The sequence below is a fragment of the Homarus americanus genome, unplaced genomic scaffold (assembly GCF_018991925.1).
Source record: "Homarus americanus isolate GMGI-L3 unplaced genomic scaffold, GMGI_Hamer_2.0 scaffold367, whole genome shotgun sequence".
Classification (NCBI taxonomy): Eukaryota; Metazoa; Arthropoda; class Malacostraca; order Decapoda; family Nephropidae; genus Homarus; species Homarus americanus.
Genome location: NW_024743709.1, coordinates 2,431,975 through 2,452,756, shown reverse-complemented (window position 1 = coordinate 2,452,756; position 20,782 = coordinate 2,431,975). Strand labels below are relative to the sequence as shown.

The 20,782-nt window shown below is 44.8% G+C and overlaps 1 protein-coding gene across 1 annotated transcript in view; it reads right to left on the bottom strand.

Moving 5' to 3' along the window:
* The window catches only part of LOC121877353 (5-hydroxytryptamine receptor 2A-like), a 147,732-nt gene extending 134,738 nt beyond the window's left edge, over positions 1–12,994 (bottom strand). Inside the window, exon 1 of the mRNA XM_042383073.1 lies at positions 12,596–12,994. The gene's annotated coding sequence lies outside the window, so the exon portion shown is untranslated. The remainder of the gene's footprint in view (positions 1–12,595) is intronic.
* Positions 12,995–20,782: the final 7,788 nt, after the last annotated feature.

The following is a 20,782-nucleotide window of genomic DNA, read 5'->3' as shown; positions in this document are numbered from 1 at the left end:
ATGTCATTTTAGGCTACTCCAGGCTACTCCAGGCTACTCCAGGCTACTCTCCAGGTGACATAGAGGGCCAGCCGGGAATGAAGGATCCCTATGATCAATGAATCGATGGTCGACCTTTATAGATCATTTGTTCGTGTAATAACCTCTCTCTCTCTCTCTCTCTCTCTCTCTCTCTCTCTCTCTCTCTCTCTCTCTCTCTCTCTCTCTCTCTGTTCTTCCCCTCCTCCCCTCTCCTCTTACCTGGCTCTCCCTTCTTCATTTCCTCTCTTCCCCCATTCCTCATCTCCTCCTTCCATCCCCCTTTTCTCACCTTCCCTATTCCTCTCTACTCTCCAGCACCTTCCTCTCCCCACTTCCGTTCTCCCGTGTTCCCCTCTCTCCCTTCCCTCCCTCATTACGGGAGAGGGAGATGAGCAATCAGGTGATCGTCTCCCTTCCTCCCTCCTCCCTCCCTCCCTCCCTCCCTTCCTTCATCCCTCCCTTCCATCCTCCCTTCCTCCTCTTCATTCCTTCTATCCTTTCCCTCCCTCCCTCACAGATGGAAGAGTCTCAGCCTTCCCTCTAGTTGGAACAGGTAAGGAGAGTTACGTCTGCTGGCAAGACTTTGATTCCAACATCATGCAACGTCACAGGGTGATGCCTCATGCTGATTGGTTAACTGCCTTGCTATGTGGTTCGGGTGAGTGAGTGGAGTGGCTGGTGGGTGGGTGGGGTGTGGGTGTGGTGGGTTGGTGGATGTGGATGAGTGTGGGTTGGTGGATGGGTTGGTGGGTGGGTGAGTGAGTGTGGGTTGGTGGGTGGGTGGGAGGGTTGGTGGGTGGGTGGAGGTGGTGGGTGTGGGTTGGTGGATGGGTTGGTGGGTGGGTGGGTGTGGGTTGGTGGTGGGTGGGTGGGTGTGGGTGGGTGGGTGGGTGGGTGTGGGTTGGTGGGTGGGTGTGGGTTGGTGGATGGGTTGGTGGGTGGTGGGTGTGGGTTGGTGGGTGGGTGGGTGGGTGGGTGGTGGGTGGGTGGGGTGGTGGGTGGGTGTGGGTGTGGGTGGGTGGGTGTGGGTTGGTGGATGGGTTAGTGGGTGGGTGGGTGTGGGGGTTGGTGGGTGGGTGGGTGGGTGTGTGGGTGGTGGGTGGGTGGGTGTGGGTTGGTGGTGGGTGTGGGTTGGTGGATGGGTTAGTGGGTGGTGGGTGTGGGTTGGTGGTGGGTGGGGTGGGTGGGTGGTGGGTGGGTGGGTTGGTGGGTGGGTGAGTGGTGTGGGTGGGTGGGTGTGGGTTGGTGGATGGGTTGGTGGGTGGTCAGTGGGTGTGGGTTGGTGGATGGGTTGGTGGATGGGTTGGTGGGTGGGTGTGGGTTGGTGGGTTGGATGGGTTGGTGGTGGGTGTGGGTTGGTGGGTGGGTTGGTGGGTGGGTGGGTGGGTGGTGGGTGGGTTGGTGGGTGGGTTGGGTGGGTGGGTGGGTTGTTGAGTAAATGGGTGGGTGCCTGCTTGCATGGTAGGTTTGTTTACCTGAGCTTTTAGTGTAAATATCTCTCAGCATCTTCCTCACAACCTCTCAGCACCTCTCAGAACCTCTCAGCATCTCCCTCACAACCTCTCAGCACCTCTCAGCATCTCCCTCACAACCTCTCAGCACCTCTCAGCATCTCCTCTCACAACCTCTCAGAACCTCTCAGCACCTCTCAGCATCTCCCTCACAACCTCTCAGAACCTCTCAGAACCTCTCAGCATCTCCCTCACAACCTCTCAGAACCTCTCGGCATCTTCCAGTGTCTCTCAGCATCTGGTATACTTCGTGACCAAATTAATTCATAATACTCACTAGGGTCGATCAGTGTCTCTCTCTCTCTCTCTCTCTCTCTCTCTCTCTCTCTCTCTCTCTCATAACGTGTACTTCGGGTGCTTAAATTTTTACTTTTCAATGTTATTTTTTTATCTCGGCGTGTCAGGAAAGCCAGCGTGTGTGTGTGGCGCAGGTACAGGTACAGGTACAGGTACAGGTACAGGTACAGGTACAGGTAGATGCAGGCACAAGTACAGTTTAGGTGCGGGTACAATTACAGTTATAGATGCAAGTGGAAATACAGAAACAATTAAGTACAGGTACACTTATACATATATATATATATATATACAGGTAAACTTACAGGTACAGGTACAAGTACAAATAAAAGGAAATTTACAAAAGTCTTCACAAGTGGTCGCGCGTGACGTAACACGTCTTTTATCGCCGCACTAATTAGCTCGTTAATTTGAGTAATTAGCCTTCCATTAAGGTGTTCTTACCTCAGAATTCAGGTATAAGCTATCAACTGTGTGTGTGTATTAATGTGTGCGTGTGTTTGTTTGTCTCTTTTTCTTTCTCCTCTTTTTCCAGAGAGAGAGAGAGAAGATGGAAAGGATATCTGTAAGTAGAGACAGAGAGACAGGCGAGAGACTCCACGTCAAGAAGCAATTTAATTTTCCCAGAGGACGAAGACGCCCGTCTTGCAGTTTTCTTCTTCTCTCCCCTTCCTTCCTTCCCTCCCCTCTCCCTTCTATGTCATCTTTCTTCTTTCTCTTCATTCTTTTCCACCTTTTCTCTCCCTTCTCTTCTATCTCATCTCTCCCTTCTCTTCCATCTTCTCTCCCCCTTCTCTTCCATCTCCTCTCTCCCTTCTCTTCCATCTTCTCTCCCCCTTCTCTTCCATCTCCTCTCTCCCTTCTCTTCCATCTTCTCTCCACCTTCTATACGTAACAGATAATAGTACCGACTGTAGCTGTAACACCTTTATCATACAGTGACTACAGCTGTACCCGCTCTTATAACGCCCAGTGATATACAGGGTATTTGTATTATCATGTAACCACTGTAGTTCTTGATGACTATTATTATTGTTATTATTATTATTATTCACACACACACACACACACACACACACACACACACACACACACACACACACACACACACACACACACACACACACACACACACACATGACCGACTGCTACCATTCAGTAAAGATGTATCCTGGCGGTGTGTACTGAGCTGCAGGATCAGATTGTTGACCTCTTCCCACCTGCTGCTCCTCTCCTCCTCACTACCAAGAAAACATAACAAGGAAGGATTATATTATCGACGGACGGCTGAAACGAAAGTGATATTTACTGTCTGAAAAAAGAACAGAAGACACCGTGTGGACAGTGAATACGAGTCAGTGCTCAAGGGTGTCCAAAGGGCGCGGCCAATATCTCACGACCATGAATGGGGACCCCGCCAGCACGACCACCTGGGAGTTGTCGTGTGTCCCCCACCTCATAATTAGGTTTCACGGTATGGTATGAAAAGCTCAGTTGAACATCACAAGGCAATTGTTTCCTGGTCGACAGTGTCATAGTTCTACTATAAACTACCTCTGAGACACTCAGTCCACTGGCCCTCTCAGCTCCCTCTGCTGTCCATCATGTCTCCAGTTACCAGCTTACGGACAGGCACTGCCTCCATCTAGGAAGGTGCAGCTGTCCCACACCACAGCTGCATTAGACCAGCCGCCCTGCTGTAGTTTCTTATCTTCCTGCTTGTACTGAAGCCTTTTGTGACACACACACACACACCCACAGGGAGGTACACACACACACACAGGGAGGTACACACACACACTCACACACACACACACACACAGGGGGTACACACACACACACACACACACACACACACACACACACACACACACACGGGAGGTACACACACACATTTTAGGTACACCCCACCCCCACACACACACACACACACACACCTGGACACGTATTTATACACGTCAGGCCTCATGCCAGATGGCACTGTGTGGGTGAACCTTCTGGCACCACTGCTTTGTTGTGGCACTGTCACCCACCAACCCATGTCACTCCCTACCCCTGTCACTTCCCTACCGTTCCTGTCACTCCCCAACCCCTGTTCTCCCCTCCTCCTTTCCCCCTTTCTTCCCCCTCCTTTCTCCCTGCCTCCCTACTCCCCCATATCCCCCTATTATTCCCTCTCCCTCTTCCCTCCTTCCTTTCATTTCCTTCTCATTTTCTCCCCCACACTCTTCATATTCCCTCCTCTTCATCTTCTCCCTCTTTCCTCCTCCTCACCTTCACCCTCCTTCTCCCTCACCCTCCTTCTCCCTCACCATCCTTCTCCCTCACCTCCTTCTCCCTCTTTTAAACTATCACCCCCTCCATCATAACTCCTCTTTTTTATATTTCAAAACCTCACTCTTCACCTCTCCTCTTTCGTCCTTCCTTCTCCCTATTCCTCCCTTTTCTCCCCTTCCTCCCATCCTTCTTTTTCCTTCTTCCACCCTTTCTCACTTCCCTCCCTCCCCTCCCCTCCACCCTTTCTTCTCCCCTACTCTTCCTCACTTCCTGCTGCAGGTGGGGGGGCAGGATAGTCCTGGGTCCTCTCTTTGCTCTCTTGTGTCTTGGTGAGAGGCGACCATCAACTTGTGTTTACATAAAGTTAATGTTTCAATAAATAAAAAATCAATGTTTCTTTGTACCGTAAAGGAATGGTATTAAGTGACGTGTGCTTGTCCTTACAGCGGTGACTGTTTGGTGGTGGTGACGTGTTGGTGGTGGTGACGTGTTGGTGGTGACGTGGTGGTGGTGGTGGTGACGTGTTGGTGGTGACGTGGTGGTGGTGACGTGTTGGTCGGTAAGTTACAATATTAACCAAGGAATTTTATCTACAATTGCAATTCGTCAGTGTTCGGATGCGGTAACTTTATCGTCTAGGTAGTAACACTTACATCACACACCTACACACACACACACTGTTAATTCAATAACTTCCTAACTTACCGGTGGAATACATGAATGAATTAATAACTTCTCCGATAAGTTGGCGCCTAAGTCCAAGCCTGAACAACACGTTAGGACGAACAGGATCGGTGTGGCAATGATGATGATAATAACAATAAATAAATAACGGTTTATTGAAAGAACATGACAGCCGGAAGGCTGAAAATATACAGTTACATAATAATATACAAGTAACATAAGTGATACAAATGTGACATATAATAACTTGGTGGAGAGACCATACTACTGTACAGGGAATTTCAACATAGTGACAGTGCAAAAGGGTAAGATTGACTGGGAGTGAATACACTGGTTGATTACGAGTTGTAGATAATTTTTACAATGGTTGGGACTGGGCTGTTCTTATAGCGATCAATACGTGCTCGTATGGACTGGATGCGGTTGTGGTGTCGAACAGCAATTCGCGGACGAGGGATCTCGGGTGGCAATAGAACAGGTGTAGAGGATGGTGCAGAAGCTTCTCACCAAATTTGCAGATGGTGTCGTGGTGATGGTCAGAAAGAGAGAGAGTACACTCACTTCAAGACCCTTCCTCCTTCTCCCACTAAATGCACTCCCAACCCCACCCCATACCTCTCCCCTAAATATACCCCCACACCCCAGTACACCCCCACACCCCCAGTTCACCCCACACGCACCACATCACCTACCTCAATACACCCCCACACCTGCAATACACCCCCACACTAATACACCCCATACCCGTGTTAACTACCTTGTTAAGTGAGGCCGACACCATGACTCCCGTGGGTAGAGGCTGGGTCACGCGGGAGGGAGAAGGAGGGGGGGGAGGGGGGGAAGGAGGGAGAGGGAGAAGGAGGGGAGGAGAAGGAGGGAGGGGAGATAAGGAGGTGAGGGGAGGGGAGAGGGAGAAAGGAGGAGAGAGGAGAGGAGGAGGGGAGGGTGAGGAGTGGTATTATAGAGGGAAGAGGAGGAGTAAGGGAGGGAGGTGGAGTAGAGAGGGAAAAGGAGGAGGAAGTAAAGAATGAAGGAATGGGTAGGGAGAGGGAGAAAGGAGGAGAGGGGCGGGAGGCTAGAAGAGAGAAAGAAGAGTCGGCGAGAGAAGGGAGGAAGAACAGATGAAAAGGAGAAGTGAGAAAGGAAAAAGAAGAAACAAAGTAAACGAAGAGAGGGGAGAGAGAGAGAGAGAGAGAGAGAGAGAGAGAGGGGGAGACAGATGAGGTAAGGGAATAGAGAGAGAGAGATGGAGACAGTGAGGTAATAGAGAGAGAAATAGAGGAGATAAGTGAGGAAGAGGAGGAGGAGGAGGAGAGATAGAGGAGACAGGTGAGATGAGAGGGGAGACACAGAGAGAGAGAGAGAGAGAGAGAATCAACCATCCGTAACTAGAGAGGAATTGGATCGTGTTGTTGTTCTTAATTACCTTTGACACCTGTTGATTGACCTTTGCGCTGCTTCCACAGGTAAGACTCAACACAGTACTACAGCGCAGGTAATGTATATGCTCTCTACACATTATGGAGACGACCAAGTGTACAGTATGTATTGTGGTTGGTTAACTTAGGTTAGGTTAAGTTAGGTTAGGTTAAGTTAGGTTAATAATGCCCACTTTGTGTCAATCTAACTTATACCTTACCTAACCTATCTTAACGTAAACCTAACCTAACCTAACTTAATCTGTTGAAGTGTTGTAATATATAACACAACACACACACACACACACACACACACACACACACACACACACACACACACACACACACACACACACACACACCACACACACACACACACACACACACACACACACACACACACACACACACACACACACACACACATCAGAGAGCATTTTAAACAATTTTCATGACGTCATTAGATAACAATTAATAACTAGTCATTTCACCAATTTACGTCACACAGTTGTCAAGTGAAGTAATATACGATTTAATAAAGAATACAATAGATTGATGATATTTCTGAATGAATACTTGTATCTTGTGTTAATTAAACCTAATGAATAGTCACGTTTATTCATGTTGTTATTGTTATCATAAACTGCGTTAGTGAGGCGGGCGTGTCCCTCTGTCCTGACCTTCAATAACAAGTAATACTTATATCTCTCTTAAATAACACATAAATCACCACCATACACCATTCTCTCACCACCATACACCGTTCTCTCACCACCATACACCGTTCTCTCACCACCATACACCGTTCTCTCACCACCATACACCGTTCTCTCACCACCATACACCGTTCTCTCACCACCATACACCGTTCTCTCACACCATATACACCGTTCTCTCACCACCATACACCATCTCTCACCACCATACACCGTTCTCTCACCACCATACACCGTTCTCTCACCACCATACACCATTCTCTCACCACCATACACCATTCTCTCACCACCATACACCGTTCTCTACCACCATACACCGTTTTCTCACCACACCATTCTCTCACCACCATACACCGTTCTCTCACCACCATACCGTTCTCTCACCATACGTTCTCTCACCACATACACGTTCTCTCACCACCATACACCGTTCTCTCACCACCATACACCGTTCTCTCACCACCATACACCGTTCTCTCACCACGATACACCGTTCTCTCACCACCATACACCGTTCTCACCACCATCACCGTTCTCTCACCACCATCACCGTTCTCTCACCACCATACCGTTCTCTCACCACGATACACCATTCTCTCTCACCACCATACACACGTTCTCTCACCACCATACACCGTTCTCTCACCACCATACCCGTTCTCTCACCACCATACAAAGTTCTCTCACCACCATACACCGTTTCTCACCACCATACACCGTTCTCTCATACATCCCTGAAGTTACCAGTTGCTAACGTCATATGTGTTTGATCCTCACCTTGTTATAATTAGTGTGTGTGTGTGTGTGTGTGTGTGTGTGTGTGTGTGTGTGTGTGTGTGTGTGTGTGCGTGTGTTGTAATAATAATAATAATAATAATAATAATAATAATAATAATAATAAACGGTTTATTGAAAGGTTCTGCAGGAAGGCTGAGAATATACATTGGACAAAAATGACTTATTACATACATTGGTGGTTTAACAAAAGCCTTCATTAGAAAGGTAAAGGAACATACAGTGAACATACAGATTAATGTTTACACACGTAGATCATGTGAGCTGAGGTGTTGAACAGCAGACACGTAGTGTAGTACTCACAGATGGCGTTATGAGGGCATCACGTGGGTACTAGTTCCCTCACAGATGGTGTATGAGGGGCCTGATGATGTAGTAACTCCCTCACAGATGGCGTTATGAGGGGCATCACGTGGAGTACTAGCTCCCTCACAGGTGGTGTTATGAGGGGCTTGACGTGGTGTAGTAATTCCTCACAGATGGTGTTACAGGGGCCTGATGTGGTGTAGTAATTCCCTCACAGATGGTGTATGAGGGCATTACGTGGTGTAGTAATTCCTCACAGATGGTGTTATGAGGGGCATCATGTGGTGTAATAATTCCCTCACAGATGGTGTTATGGGGGCATCACGTGGCGTAGTAATTCCTCACAGATGGTGTTATAGGGGCATCGTGGTGTAATTCCTCACAGGTGGTGTTATGAGGGCATCACGTGGTGTAGTAATTCCTCACAGATGGTGTTATGAGGGGCATCACGTGGTGTAGTAATTCCTCACAGATGGTGTTACGAGGGGCTGATGTGGTGTAGTAATTCCTCACAGATGGTATTATGAGGGGCATCATGTGGTGTAATAATTCCCTCACAGATGGTGTTATGAGGGGCATCACATGATGCTGTAGCAACTCATTCACTACGTGGTGTCGTAGCATCATGGGACACCACGTGGTCACGGGACCTCACTCACTGAGGTGTGGTCCCAGGCCTCCCCATCGTGTGTGTGTGTGTGTGTGTGTGGTGTGTGTGTGTGTGTGTGTGTGTGTGTGTGTGTGTGTGTGTGTGTGTGTGTGTGTGTGTGTGTGTGTGTGTGGTAGAAGATTATTGGTCACAACAGAAGTTCTTGTAGCGTTTCTGTCAACTCCTACTATACGTTAAACTACAGTGTCAACTTCTGGGACAATTTCTTTTATATTTTGGTTACGATCTGAACGAGTTGATAATGATCCCTAACGAGTTGGTAATGATCCTAACGAGTTGATAGTAATCCCTAACGAGTTGGTAATGATCCTAAAGAGTTGATAACGATCCCTAACGAGTTGGTAATGATCCTAAAGAGTTGATAACGATCCTAACGAGTTGATAATGATCCTAAAGAGTTGGTAATGATCCCTAACGAGTTGGTAATGATCCTAAAGAGTTGATAATGATCCTAAAAGAGTTGGTAATGATCCTAACGAGTTGATAATGATCCTAAAGAGTTGATAATGATCCCTAAGAGTTGGTAATGATCCTAACGAGTTGGTAATGATCCTAAAGAGTTGGTAATGATCTAACGAGTTGGTAATGATCCTAACGAGTTGATAATGATCCCTAAAGAGTTGATAATGATCCTAAAGAGTTGGTAATGATCTAACGAGGTTGGTAATGATCCCTAAAGAGTTGATAATGATCCTAACGAGTTGGTAATGATCCCTAACGAGTTGATAATGATCCCTAAAGAGTTGGTAATGATCCCTAACGAGTTGGTAATGATCCCAAAGTTGGTAATGATCCTAACGGGTTGGTAATGATCCCTAACGAGTTGATAATGATCCTAAAGAGTTGGTAATGATCCCTAACGAGTTGGTAATGATCCTAAAGAGTTGGTAATGATCCTAAAGAGTTGGTAATGATCCCTAACGAGTTGATAATGATCCTAAAGAGTTGATAATGATCCTAAAGAGTTGGTAATGATCCCTAACGAGTTGATAATGATCCCTAAAGAGTTGGTAATGATCCTACGAGTTGGTAATGATCCTAAGAGTTGATAATGATCCTAAAGAGTTGGTAATGATCCTAACGAGTTGATAATGATCCTAACGAGTTGGTAATGATCCTAAAGAGTTGATAATGATCCCTAACGAGTTGATAATGATCCTAAGAGTTGATAATGATCCCTAAAGTTGATAATGATCCCTAGAGTTGATAATGATCCCTAAGAGTTGATAATGATCCTAAAGAGTTGATATGATCCTAAAGAGTTGATAATGATCCCCAGAGTTGGTAATGATCCTAAGAGTTGATAATGATCCCTAACGGGTTGGTAATGATCCTTAAGAGTTGATAATGATCCTAAAGAGGTTGATAATGATCCTGAGTTGATAATGATCCTTAAAGAGTTGGTAATGATCCTAAAGAGTTGATAATGATCCCTAAAGTTGATAATGATCCCTAACGAGTTGGTAATGATCCTAAAGAGTTGATAATGATCCCTAACGAGTTGGTAATGATCCCTAAAGAGTTGATAATGATCCTAAGAGTTGATAATGATCCCTAAAGAGTTGATATGATCCTAAAGAGTTGATAATGATCCCTAAAGTTGATAATGATCCTAACGAGTTGGTAATGATCCTAAAGAGTTGATAATGATCCTAAAGAGTTGATAATGATCCTTAAAGTTGGTAATGATCCTTAAAGAGTTGGTAATGATCCTAACGAGTTGATAATGATCCCTAAAGAGTTGATAATGATCCTTAAAGAGTTGGTAATGATCCTAAAAGAGTTGATAATGATCCCTAACGAGTTGATAATGATCCCTAACAGGTTGGTAATGATCCCTAAAGAGTTGATAATGATCCCTAAAGAGTTGATAATGATCCCTAAAGAGTTGATAATGATCCCTAAAGAGTTGGTAATGATCCCTAAAGAGTTGATAATGATCCTTAAAGAGTTGATAATGATCCTTAAAGAGTTGGTAATGATCCTTAGTAGGTCGAGGTTGTGAAGGAGTTATATCCTCTCTCTCTCTCTCTCTCTCTCTCTCTCTCTCTCTCTCTCTTTATCTCTCTCTCACAAACCTCTGTCTTATCTCGTTCCTCAGACTTACTCTCAGTCCCTTTGTCTTTGTTCCAGGCTTGTGGTGTATATATGTGTATGTGTTTGTGTGTGTGATAATAATAATAATAATAAACGGTTTATTAGAGTTACAGCCGGTGGCCGAAAACAAACCAACTTACATTTGATTTAGACATAATGATATGCGTTCAATACATTTACAGGGCTGTACAGTACATAAATCAGGAGTTGTTTATTATTTTAACAATAGATGGGATGGTGCTGTTCTTATATCTATCGGTGCGGGCTCTTATGGGCTGAATTTTGTTGTAGTGGCGGACTGCGCGAGGTGGGTGGGGGACTGCCAGTGGCAGGAGGTGGCGATGACGAGGATGGTGCAGTGGTCCACTGCCAAACCTTGCTAGTGCTTGGTGGTGGAGGTCACTGAGGGATGGCATTTCCAGGGTGGAGAGAGCGTTGGTGTAGCCCGAGTAGTCTGCGCCGAGCATGATTCTGCAGGCCCTTTTCTGTTCCTTCTCTAGCTGACGTTGTTGGGTGGAGTTGAGAGAAGACGACCAGGCTGGTGACGCATACGTTAGTTTGGGGAGAATAAAGGCGTTGTAGATGGTCCTCAGCTCTGGCGTGGGTGTCCCAAGTGACCTGAGTCGTCGTAGCGTGTAGAGAGGGTACGAGGCTGCCTTGATTGTGTTGTTTACATGGGCCTTCCAGTCCAGTTTGTTATCTATGGTAACACCCAGGAGTTTGGCAGACTGCACTAACTGTGTGTGTGTGTGTGTGTGTGTTAAATAAATGTTGACACCAATTCATTAAAGTATGTAGTGTGCTGACTAAACCTAACGTAACCAATAACTGATGTGGGTGATGCTGCATTACACTTACAAAAAAAACCCACATCCTTCACACGCGTAAGATCACAGTCAGATAGATCAGTAAAGGCGGATATCGGGGTTCTTTACCATTGCTCAAAAGTATCATCGTTAAGAAGATAGTTATGTGTAAAGACAGTTGTTAGAGGAAGTTATATAAACGTGGCCACTATAGTCCTCCATTAAGTTGTATCCGTTGTCAATATCTTAACATAATGTTGTAGAAATGTTTATCAATAGTTACTAATAAATATATCTCGTGTTACAGTGTTTGTCAAAAGTGTTGTTTTCAGCAGTAATAAGTTTATCGTGTACAACCTTGCCAGCCAAGCAGTACGTCTGCCAGTCTGCCAGCCAGCTACCACACCGGTCATCCGGCCAGCCAACCAGTTACCCAACACACCAGTCAACCAACCAGTTAGCCAGCACGCCTGCCAGCCAGCCAGGCAGTCGGTCAGTAAGCCAGGAGTGACAGTCATTTATGGCTTCAATTAAATTCAAATTTTTATTGTAGTTAAAAAAATGTGTCGGAGGCGTTAGTAAATTTGTTAAAGTAAAGTTACCATAACTTCTATTTGTTATAATATTACTAATGTTCTGTTAAGAGCTGAAGACAATGTTGACGCTCTGAAGTTGATTAAGAAAACCTGTCGATCTGAGACGAGATAAAAGTTTTGGAAAGTAACTAACCTTGATTTATAATTGTTAATGGTGAGTTAAAATACAAAGAGTGTGTTAATAATTACTGATTGGTTAATGTAATATTAACATCCTGTATTTATTAATAAAAATCTCCAATTTGAAACAATTTGAAGATTTTGAAATGTCTATTTACCTTGGCGTTCACCTCTTAGTTTTGACCCATAATAAATATGTTGATCAAGTAGTAATTAGCAATTGGTTATAAATGTGTCAATAAGAAAACACAAACTATAACATACAGGTGGTGATGACTTACCTGTACGTGGTGACGCGGGATCCAGGTGTGCAGCGGTTTAAAAATTAATAATTTCCTAAATCAAGTTTTAACAGTTTCCGACATCACTTTCTACATCAGTTTATCCTCTCGCGGTTTAACACTTTCTTGATACCGACTCACAGTAAACAAGTGAATTAAAAAGTTGTTGTTTTCACGTATTTAATTCGAGCTGTGTGTTTATATATGTACATTACACTATGTTCAGCGCGGCCAGTGTTGTATGACGGCGTGTGCGACAACCACACACACGAATACAACAACAGGTGTATGAATGAGTGTGAGAGTGAGCCCGCGTGTATCTGTGTGTGGGAGAGAGGAGCAACTCTCACTCACTCACTCACTCACTCCCGCTCTCCCTCCGCCACTCTCGCGCGAGTATGGGTGACGAACACTGTCCAGGGATCGCGCGCCTACCTCTCTCTTGCCCTGCCTCCCGCGCCACGCATACCCGCACGCCCTCCCCCGCGCATATCCACACACCTTCACAACCCTCCCACCTCATCGTATATCCAACCACACCTGTCTCCTGCGAATACCCGCTCTAACTTGCCTGATGATAGTGTGTGTGTGTGTGGAGGGGGCGGGGGGGGGTCAAACTTCGTAATGTCAGATATAAGCTGAGTGTCAAGTTTCTTTTTAAATTAGTATTTTATATTAAACGACGATACACAGTAACCCCCCCCCCTCCACACACACAGAGTAGGTCCATCAAAGTTCATGCATACACACACACACACACACACACACACACACACATATATATATATATACTGTATATATATACAGTATATATATATATGACGAGAAAATACATTAGACATATCTGGAGATAAGTACAGTACGCCTATTGTAATCTCTCACGAACCCTCCCTCGTTCTCCTCACCCCCCACCCCAAACACATTCAACTAAAAAAAATGGATTACATTCAACACTTTCCAGTTTCTCTTGTACATATTCGATTACCTCCTACGTTATTTTGTTATCAACTTAAATATCAGTCTTTTATTATTATTATTATTATTATTTGTATTATTATTATTATTAATGTTGTTATTATTATTTTGTATTGTTTTTTGTATCTTCCCTCAGCTTTAAGACTTGAGTAACGCAACTTTTTTCCTTTGCTTAATATACAGTGGTGCTCACCTAACACTCTTCCTCCCATAATAATAACAATACCAGTAATAATAATAATTATAATAATTACTTGTACATTAACATTACAGACTCGTGGTGGGGCTGGACTAAACCATAATAGTAAAGAAGAAGAAGAAGAAGAGAGAAAAGATGATAGCCGTGACGCAGGTCAGGGCTCTTTAAGACTATCAGGAAATCTTGGGAAGACTTTAAACTCGTTAAGTAGTTTAAGTCAGGTGGCAACGTTACTTACCGCACTGATCTTCGTGTGCAAAACTTTCTTCTTCATATTACGATTGTTTAGACATATATTACCTTACGCTAAATAGGGATAACTGTGAAATAGCGACAACTACTGTGTGTATATAGTTTTGGTGGGGGAGGAGGAGTGTCCATAGATCATAATTATAATCATAATATATATATAGCTTAAGGCATTACCTAACATAACCTAACCTAACTCTACTTAGCTTTCTTTAGGTATGACTTGGTTATCTTGTGGTGGTAAACGATGTCTTAAAAGAAACAGCGAATTTTATACCACATATGAATTAATTTCCCTAAGCTGTCAGCAACAAAATCATAAATTTATCTCTTATCTGGCAAAATGTCAATTAGGTTTTAAAGTATAATCGACGATTATCCTTGTTAGCATCACACGCACACACACACTACATCTTTGACCACCGGAGGGCCAAGACCTATTGGGCGCCCGCTCCCACTGCGGAGCTGTTCCCTGGCCAATGTTGGCCCATTCCTCAAGTCCCTCTCCTCGACCCATCCTCACCACCGGGATATCAACATAATCCCGACAAAAGTGACATTTTCATTTCGGAAAGAAGTGAGATCAGTGTTGAACAGTGATGAACAGTGTTTAAGCCAGTGAATTCAGCACTAGACAGTACCAGTGAGAGCCGTGACCCACCACTGAGATAAGCACCCCTGGGAACTGACCGCCATCTTCTGACCAGGCGGTGTTAATCACTTCACCCTGGGCACAACAGTGGGTCGGCTTTCCACCTGACCATAAGATAACATAACGCCCTTAGCAGATAGTGAGTTACTGTGACACCACCCCACACCACCCGGTGTCTCCAAGACCACGTGAGGTCCTTCATATCAATACCTACGGACGAGTTACTAAACTACGTGGCCTACGTGACCTCACACAGTATGTTCAATTCATGGTCCTTCTCCTTTTGGTAATGAAAGATTTTGTTAAACGACCCAACTACCTCATGTCCTTGTGTGTAATAAGTCATTTCAATCCAGTGTATATTTTCAGCCTTGGGGCTACTGAACTTTTTCAATAAACCATTAATTATATAGTTATTATTATTATTATTATTATTATTATTATTATTATTATTATCATTATTATTATTATTATGATGCATGTGTATATAATAATGAATAATAATAATTAACGGTTTATTGAAAGAGCATAGCAGCCAGAAGGCTGAAAATATACAGTCACATAATTGGGGAATGGGTTTCGATTTACAAATAATATACAAGTAACATAAGTGATACAGATAAGATATATAATAACTAGATGGGGAAAAGCTCAAACTACAGGGCATTTCAACATAGTGACAGTGCAAGAAGTAGGATTTACTGGGAGTGAATACACTGGTTTATTACAAGTTATTGATAATTTTTACAATGGTTGGGACTGGGCTGTTCTTATAGCGATCAGTTCGTGCACGTACGGGCTGGATGCGGTTGTGGTGTCGAACAGCAATTCTCTGGCTAGGGATCTCAGGTGGTAGTAGGAGCCGGTGTTGAGGATGGTGCAGAAGCTTCTTACCAAATTTGCAGATGAGGTCGTGGTGATGGTCAGTGAGAGTCGAAAGGGTCAGTGTGTTGAGAGCTTCTTGATATGTGGAGTAGGAAGGGGAGAGAATAATCTTGCATGCCCTCTTATGCACTTTTTCTAGGTGTTTACGTTGTGTGGCATTTAGGGAGGAAGACCAGGTGGGGGAGGCATAGGTGAGCTTGGGAAGTATGAATGTTGAGTAAACACTGAGGAGCTCGGGTGCAGGAACTCCGAGGGACTTGAGTCGGCGGAGGAGGTGGAGACGGAAACTGGAGGATTTGACAACTTCACTGACGTGTGGTTTCCAATTTAGTTTGTTGTCTATGGTGATGCCGAGGAGCTTAGTGGAATCTACAACCTGAAGTGTGTTGGGACCTAAAGTAATGGAAGGGGGTGGGACAATGTCGGAGGAGAGGTTGATGTGCATAACCATGGTCTTGGTATGGTTGATGGTGACGTGGCTGTGAGGGTGTGGGGGAAGTGGGGCTAATTAGAGATAGTTGCGACAATAGCCGTTCCAGTAATTTAGGTGAGATGGTGATTCTGCGTGTAGTGATAGTAGTTATGGTGGTGAGCGTCCAGGAGTGCACACAGGAACAAGAGTCTGCTAAGAGAAGCAACACCAACAAGAAAATAACAAGTGGCAACGTTTATGCCAGAAGCGTCACATCACTCTATTTTTTGTTCTGGTATTATCAAGCAATGGAGTGTCGAAGTGAATAAATAAATATCTAAATAAAGTAATTTTTATTTAGTTTTTTTTTCGTCAGATTATCGAAGATCGATGACGTCCGTACCGAGGGAATCATTACGTTTATTTTCCTTCTCGGTCTTATCAAAAGTTTGCGATATCGAGGAAAAGTTTCCGGCCTGGAGACGTTGACAGCCATGAATGGATGACAACCCCTTGGAGTAATTTTCTTAATTTTCCTCATCCGAGTTCCGTTTCTCCTGGGTGTTATATAAGCGAGTGAAGGATCCATTAATTATATATCTCCGTTTAAGAGAGATTCAAATTTTTGTGGCCTTGGGAGGGTCACCTCGCCTTGTTGGGGGTCAGCTCTCTTGTTGGGAGTTAAGTAAGGTTGTGTTGGGTGAGGTTAGGTTATGTTTTCAGGGTTAGGTTAGGTTAGGTTTTTCAGGGTTAGGTTAGAGCCCATTAGACCCCGTTAAAGCCCGTTAGAGCCCTTTAGAACGCGATAGAGCTTATTGGAGCCTGTTAGAATCCATTAGAGCCCGTTAGAGCCCTTTAGAGCACGTTAGGGCCACAGAGCAGTAAAAAGACGTAAAAAATGCGTAAAAGGACGTATAAATACATCAAATGCGTAATATTGCGTAAAATGGTGTAAAAATACGTAAAAGGACGTAACTTTTTTTAAAGACGTAAAAGGTTGTAAAAAAGACGTACAAATATTTACGAGTACAGTACATACAACTATAAAAAAAGACGTTGGTCAAGTCTGATCTTGAAAGAGCTCACACTCAGTGCCGTCACAACACTCTCTGGCAGGATGTTCCAAGAATTCACAATCCTCACTCCGAAAAAGTTTGCCCTCATAGTTTTTTGGACTTGTGGCTGATTCAACCTTAAGCTGTGACCCCTTGTTGGGCGGACGTCTGCCAGCTCCAGGTACGTACGAGTAGTGCCCTGAGATGTTGATACACTTCGGTTAGGTCGCTCCTCGCCCGGCTGTAGTATAAGCTAGGTAGTTGCAGGCGCTCTAATCTCTCTGGGTAGCTGAGGTTCCGTAGAGCAGGCACCAGTCTGGTGGCCCTCCTTTAGACATTTTTAATCAACTGGCAATTTCTATCACCTCGGGGACCAGACAGGGTGACAGTACTCCAGACGGGGAAACACTGTGAGAGACCCGACACATTACAGAGGGGAACAAACACCCAAGCCACTTGACCTCATCATAACAAACGAGGAGGGTATGGTGGCCAAACTGGAACACCTTGCCCCAGTTGGCACCAGTCACCATACAGTGTTGTCATTCAGATTTAACTGTTACCTAGTTCAAGATAAGGCCAGGCCAAGGTGCAAATATTACAAGGGAAATTACAATGGGATGAGGGAAGAGATGAGGGGTATCAACTGGCCTGACTTATTAAGGTACAAGAACGCAGACACTACGCTGAATATCATAACTAGTAAAATGACCCATTTGATCGATAAATATATACCCAAGACCAAACCCAGTGCTTCTAGGAATACGAGGGGATCCCTACACATGAACCATGCGGCGGTCGACAAAATTAAGAAGAAAACCCAGAAATTCAAGACGTGGGTTGGGTCAAACGATGAGCAAGACAGGAGGATGTATGCAAGAGCCAGAAACCAAGCAAAGATAGAGTGTAGGAGGGCTGAAAAGGAGTTCCAAAGGCTGGTTGCACGCGAGGTCAAGTCAAACCCAAAGGCGTTTTACCGCTATGCAAAGTCGAAATTGAAAACGCGAGTAGGAGTATCAGACCTGAGGCTTGAAGATGGTAGTTACGCAGATTCTGACCAGGATAAAGCTGAGGCATTGAACAGCTTCTTTTCCTCAGTGTTCACAAGAGAGGATGCAACTAACCTTCCTGCGTTTGAGGACAGACGGTTCGACACAGCACTGACCCACATTGTGTTCACAGAAGAGGGTATTAGAAATAAACTGTCCAGGCTAAAGGTCCATAAGAGTCCTGGACCTGACATGGTGCATCCTAGAGTGCTAAGGGAGCTGTGCAACGAGCTTGCAGAGCCCCTGAAGATTCTGTTTTGTAAATGCCTGGATGAACAAATGGTCCCCAGTGAATGGAAAGTGGCTTATGTGAGTCCTATCTTCAAGAAGGGCGATAGGCACTCCACGAACAACTATAGACCGGTGAGCCTGACCAGCATAATATGTAAAGTACTTGAGAGTATTATCAGAGATGCAGCGATGGAACATCTACTACGAAACAACCTTGTAAAAGATTGCCAACACGGTTTTATGCCGGGGCGCTCTTGCTTGACACAATTGCTCAAGGTATTGGATATTTGGACCCATATTCTAGAACGGGGTGGTAATATCGACAATATTTACCTAGATTTTGCCAAGGCTTTCGACAGTGTACCCCACGAAAGGCTGAAAATCAAACTGGAAGGGTACGGAATTCGGGGAAATGTCCTAGCGTGGATAGAAGACTTTCTACATGACCGCAAGCAATGTGTGGTGATTAATGGCACGAAATCGTCATCTGTACCTGTAACAAGTGGGGTACCGCAGGGTAGTGTATTGGGCCCGCTGTTGTTTGTTTGTTTCATAAATGATATGCCTGACGTTGTACACTCCTCCATACAAATGTTTGCCGATGACGCCAAGTTATTTCGGGAAATTAAGAACCAAGCGGACTGTGAAGAGCTGCAGAAGGACCTCTGTGGGCTCCAGGAATGGTCGAAGGAATGGCTGCTGAGATTCAATGTCACGAAGTGTAAGAGGATGCACCTGGGGCGTACCAACGGTAAGGAGGCGTACCATATGTCCCAACGGGATGAAGAAAATGTACTAGTTGAGACTGTGTGTGAGAAGGACCTAGGTGTGTATGTTGACAATGAGCTGAAGTTCTCGGGCCATTGTGAGAAGAAGGTAAATCAGGCAAATAAATTATTGGGTCTTATAAGAAGGTCGTTCAGATATCTAGACGGTCCGTCCCTCGTGACGATCTTCAGGAGTGAAGTGCTTCCCCATCTGGAGTACTGTCACCCCATCTGGTCCCCGAGATATGCTAGGGACTGTCAGTTGGTTGAAAATGTTCAAAGGAGGGCCACCAAGCTGGTGCCTGCACTTCGGCATCTCAGCTACCCTGCGAGATTGGAGCGCCTGAACTTGCCTAGCTTATACTACAGACGGGCAAGGGGGGACCTAGTTGAGGTTTATAAGCATCTCAGGGGGCACTACTCAGTTGAGTGTCCTTACTTGGAGCTGGCGGACGCTCGCCCCACAAGGGGTCATAGCTCAAGATTGAAGAAGCCGCAAGTCCGGAAAACCGTGAGGGCAAACTTTTTCGGAGTGAGGGTTGTAAACTCTTGGAACAATCTACCAGAAAGTGTTGTGACGGCACCGAGTGTGAGCTCTTTCAAGAGAAGACTTGACCAACACTGGAGCGGGTTCAGGTACATTCAGGAGCCGGTGCATGCCCAGTATTTGCCAACAGTGCGTGACAGAGACGTGACCGATCGCCCGGGCGGCTAGCGAGCCGACCTTTTGGTGAAGAATATAAAGGAAAAGAGTCGTGACCGATCGCCCAAGCGGCTAACAAGCCGATCAGTGGCGAAGAGGATAAAAGTAAAAAAAGTAAAAGAAGATCGTGACGAGTGACGGACCATCTAGAATTCTAGATATCTGAACGACCTTCTTATAACCTACTAGTTTCGTTGCCTGATTCGCCTTCTCACAATGTCTCGAGAACTTTAAATTAATTGTCGTCTTACTTTTCTACTTTTATCCTCTTCACCACTGATCGGCTCGTTAGCCACTTGGGCGATCGGTCACGTCTCTGTTACACACTGTTGGCAGGTACTGGGCACTATTTACTCTACACTCTGCACACAAAGATAAATGAAGCTTTCATCATCGCTCACAATGGATCTTGAATGTTTCAGCTGTAAGCAGGTATGTGTTTTTTACAGTAACACATATGCATTCATTCTTAATTTTAAACATACGAAACATAACATGAGATACTAAGAAATTCTGGAACATGACAGAAAACGGACATCTTAGTAGGGTGACTCAACAAGTCATATATAACTACATGTTTTATGGGCTGTGGAGCGTAATGAGAATCATCTGATTTTACGTTTACTAACATGTATGGCTGTGGTCATCACAACCTAACTTCCTAGCCCCCAGACCCCCGCCATATTAAATAGAAAGGGTCAAGTTATGATGGTAGCCATGTTCCGATTTTTCCACAACAAATACGTTTTTCAAACAGTTCAGACTTTTCTAAGACACTTTTCTTCTATGGCATTTCCGTAGGAAATTTATATTTTTCGGGCATTATAATAGATAAAATTACCAAAGATATTACTTGTTTAAAGTGGGCAGGGCTTTGAAGTCGTGACCGATCGCCCAAGCGGCTAACGAGCCGATCAGTGGTGAAGAGGATAAAAGTAAGTAAAACACTGCCCACTTAAAACAAATAATATTGTTGGTAATTTTTTCTATTATAATACTCGAAAAATATA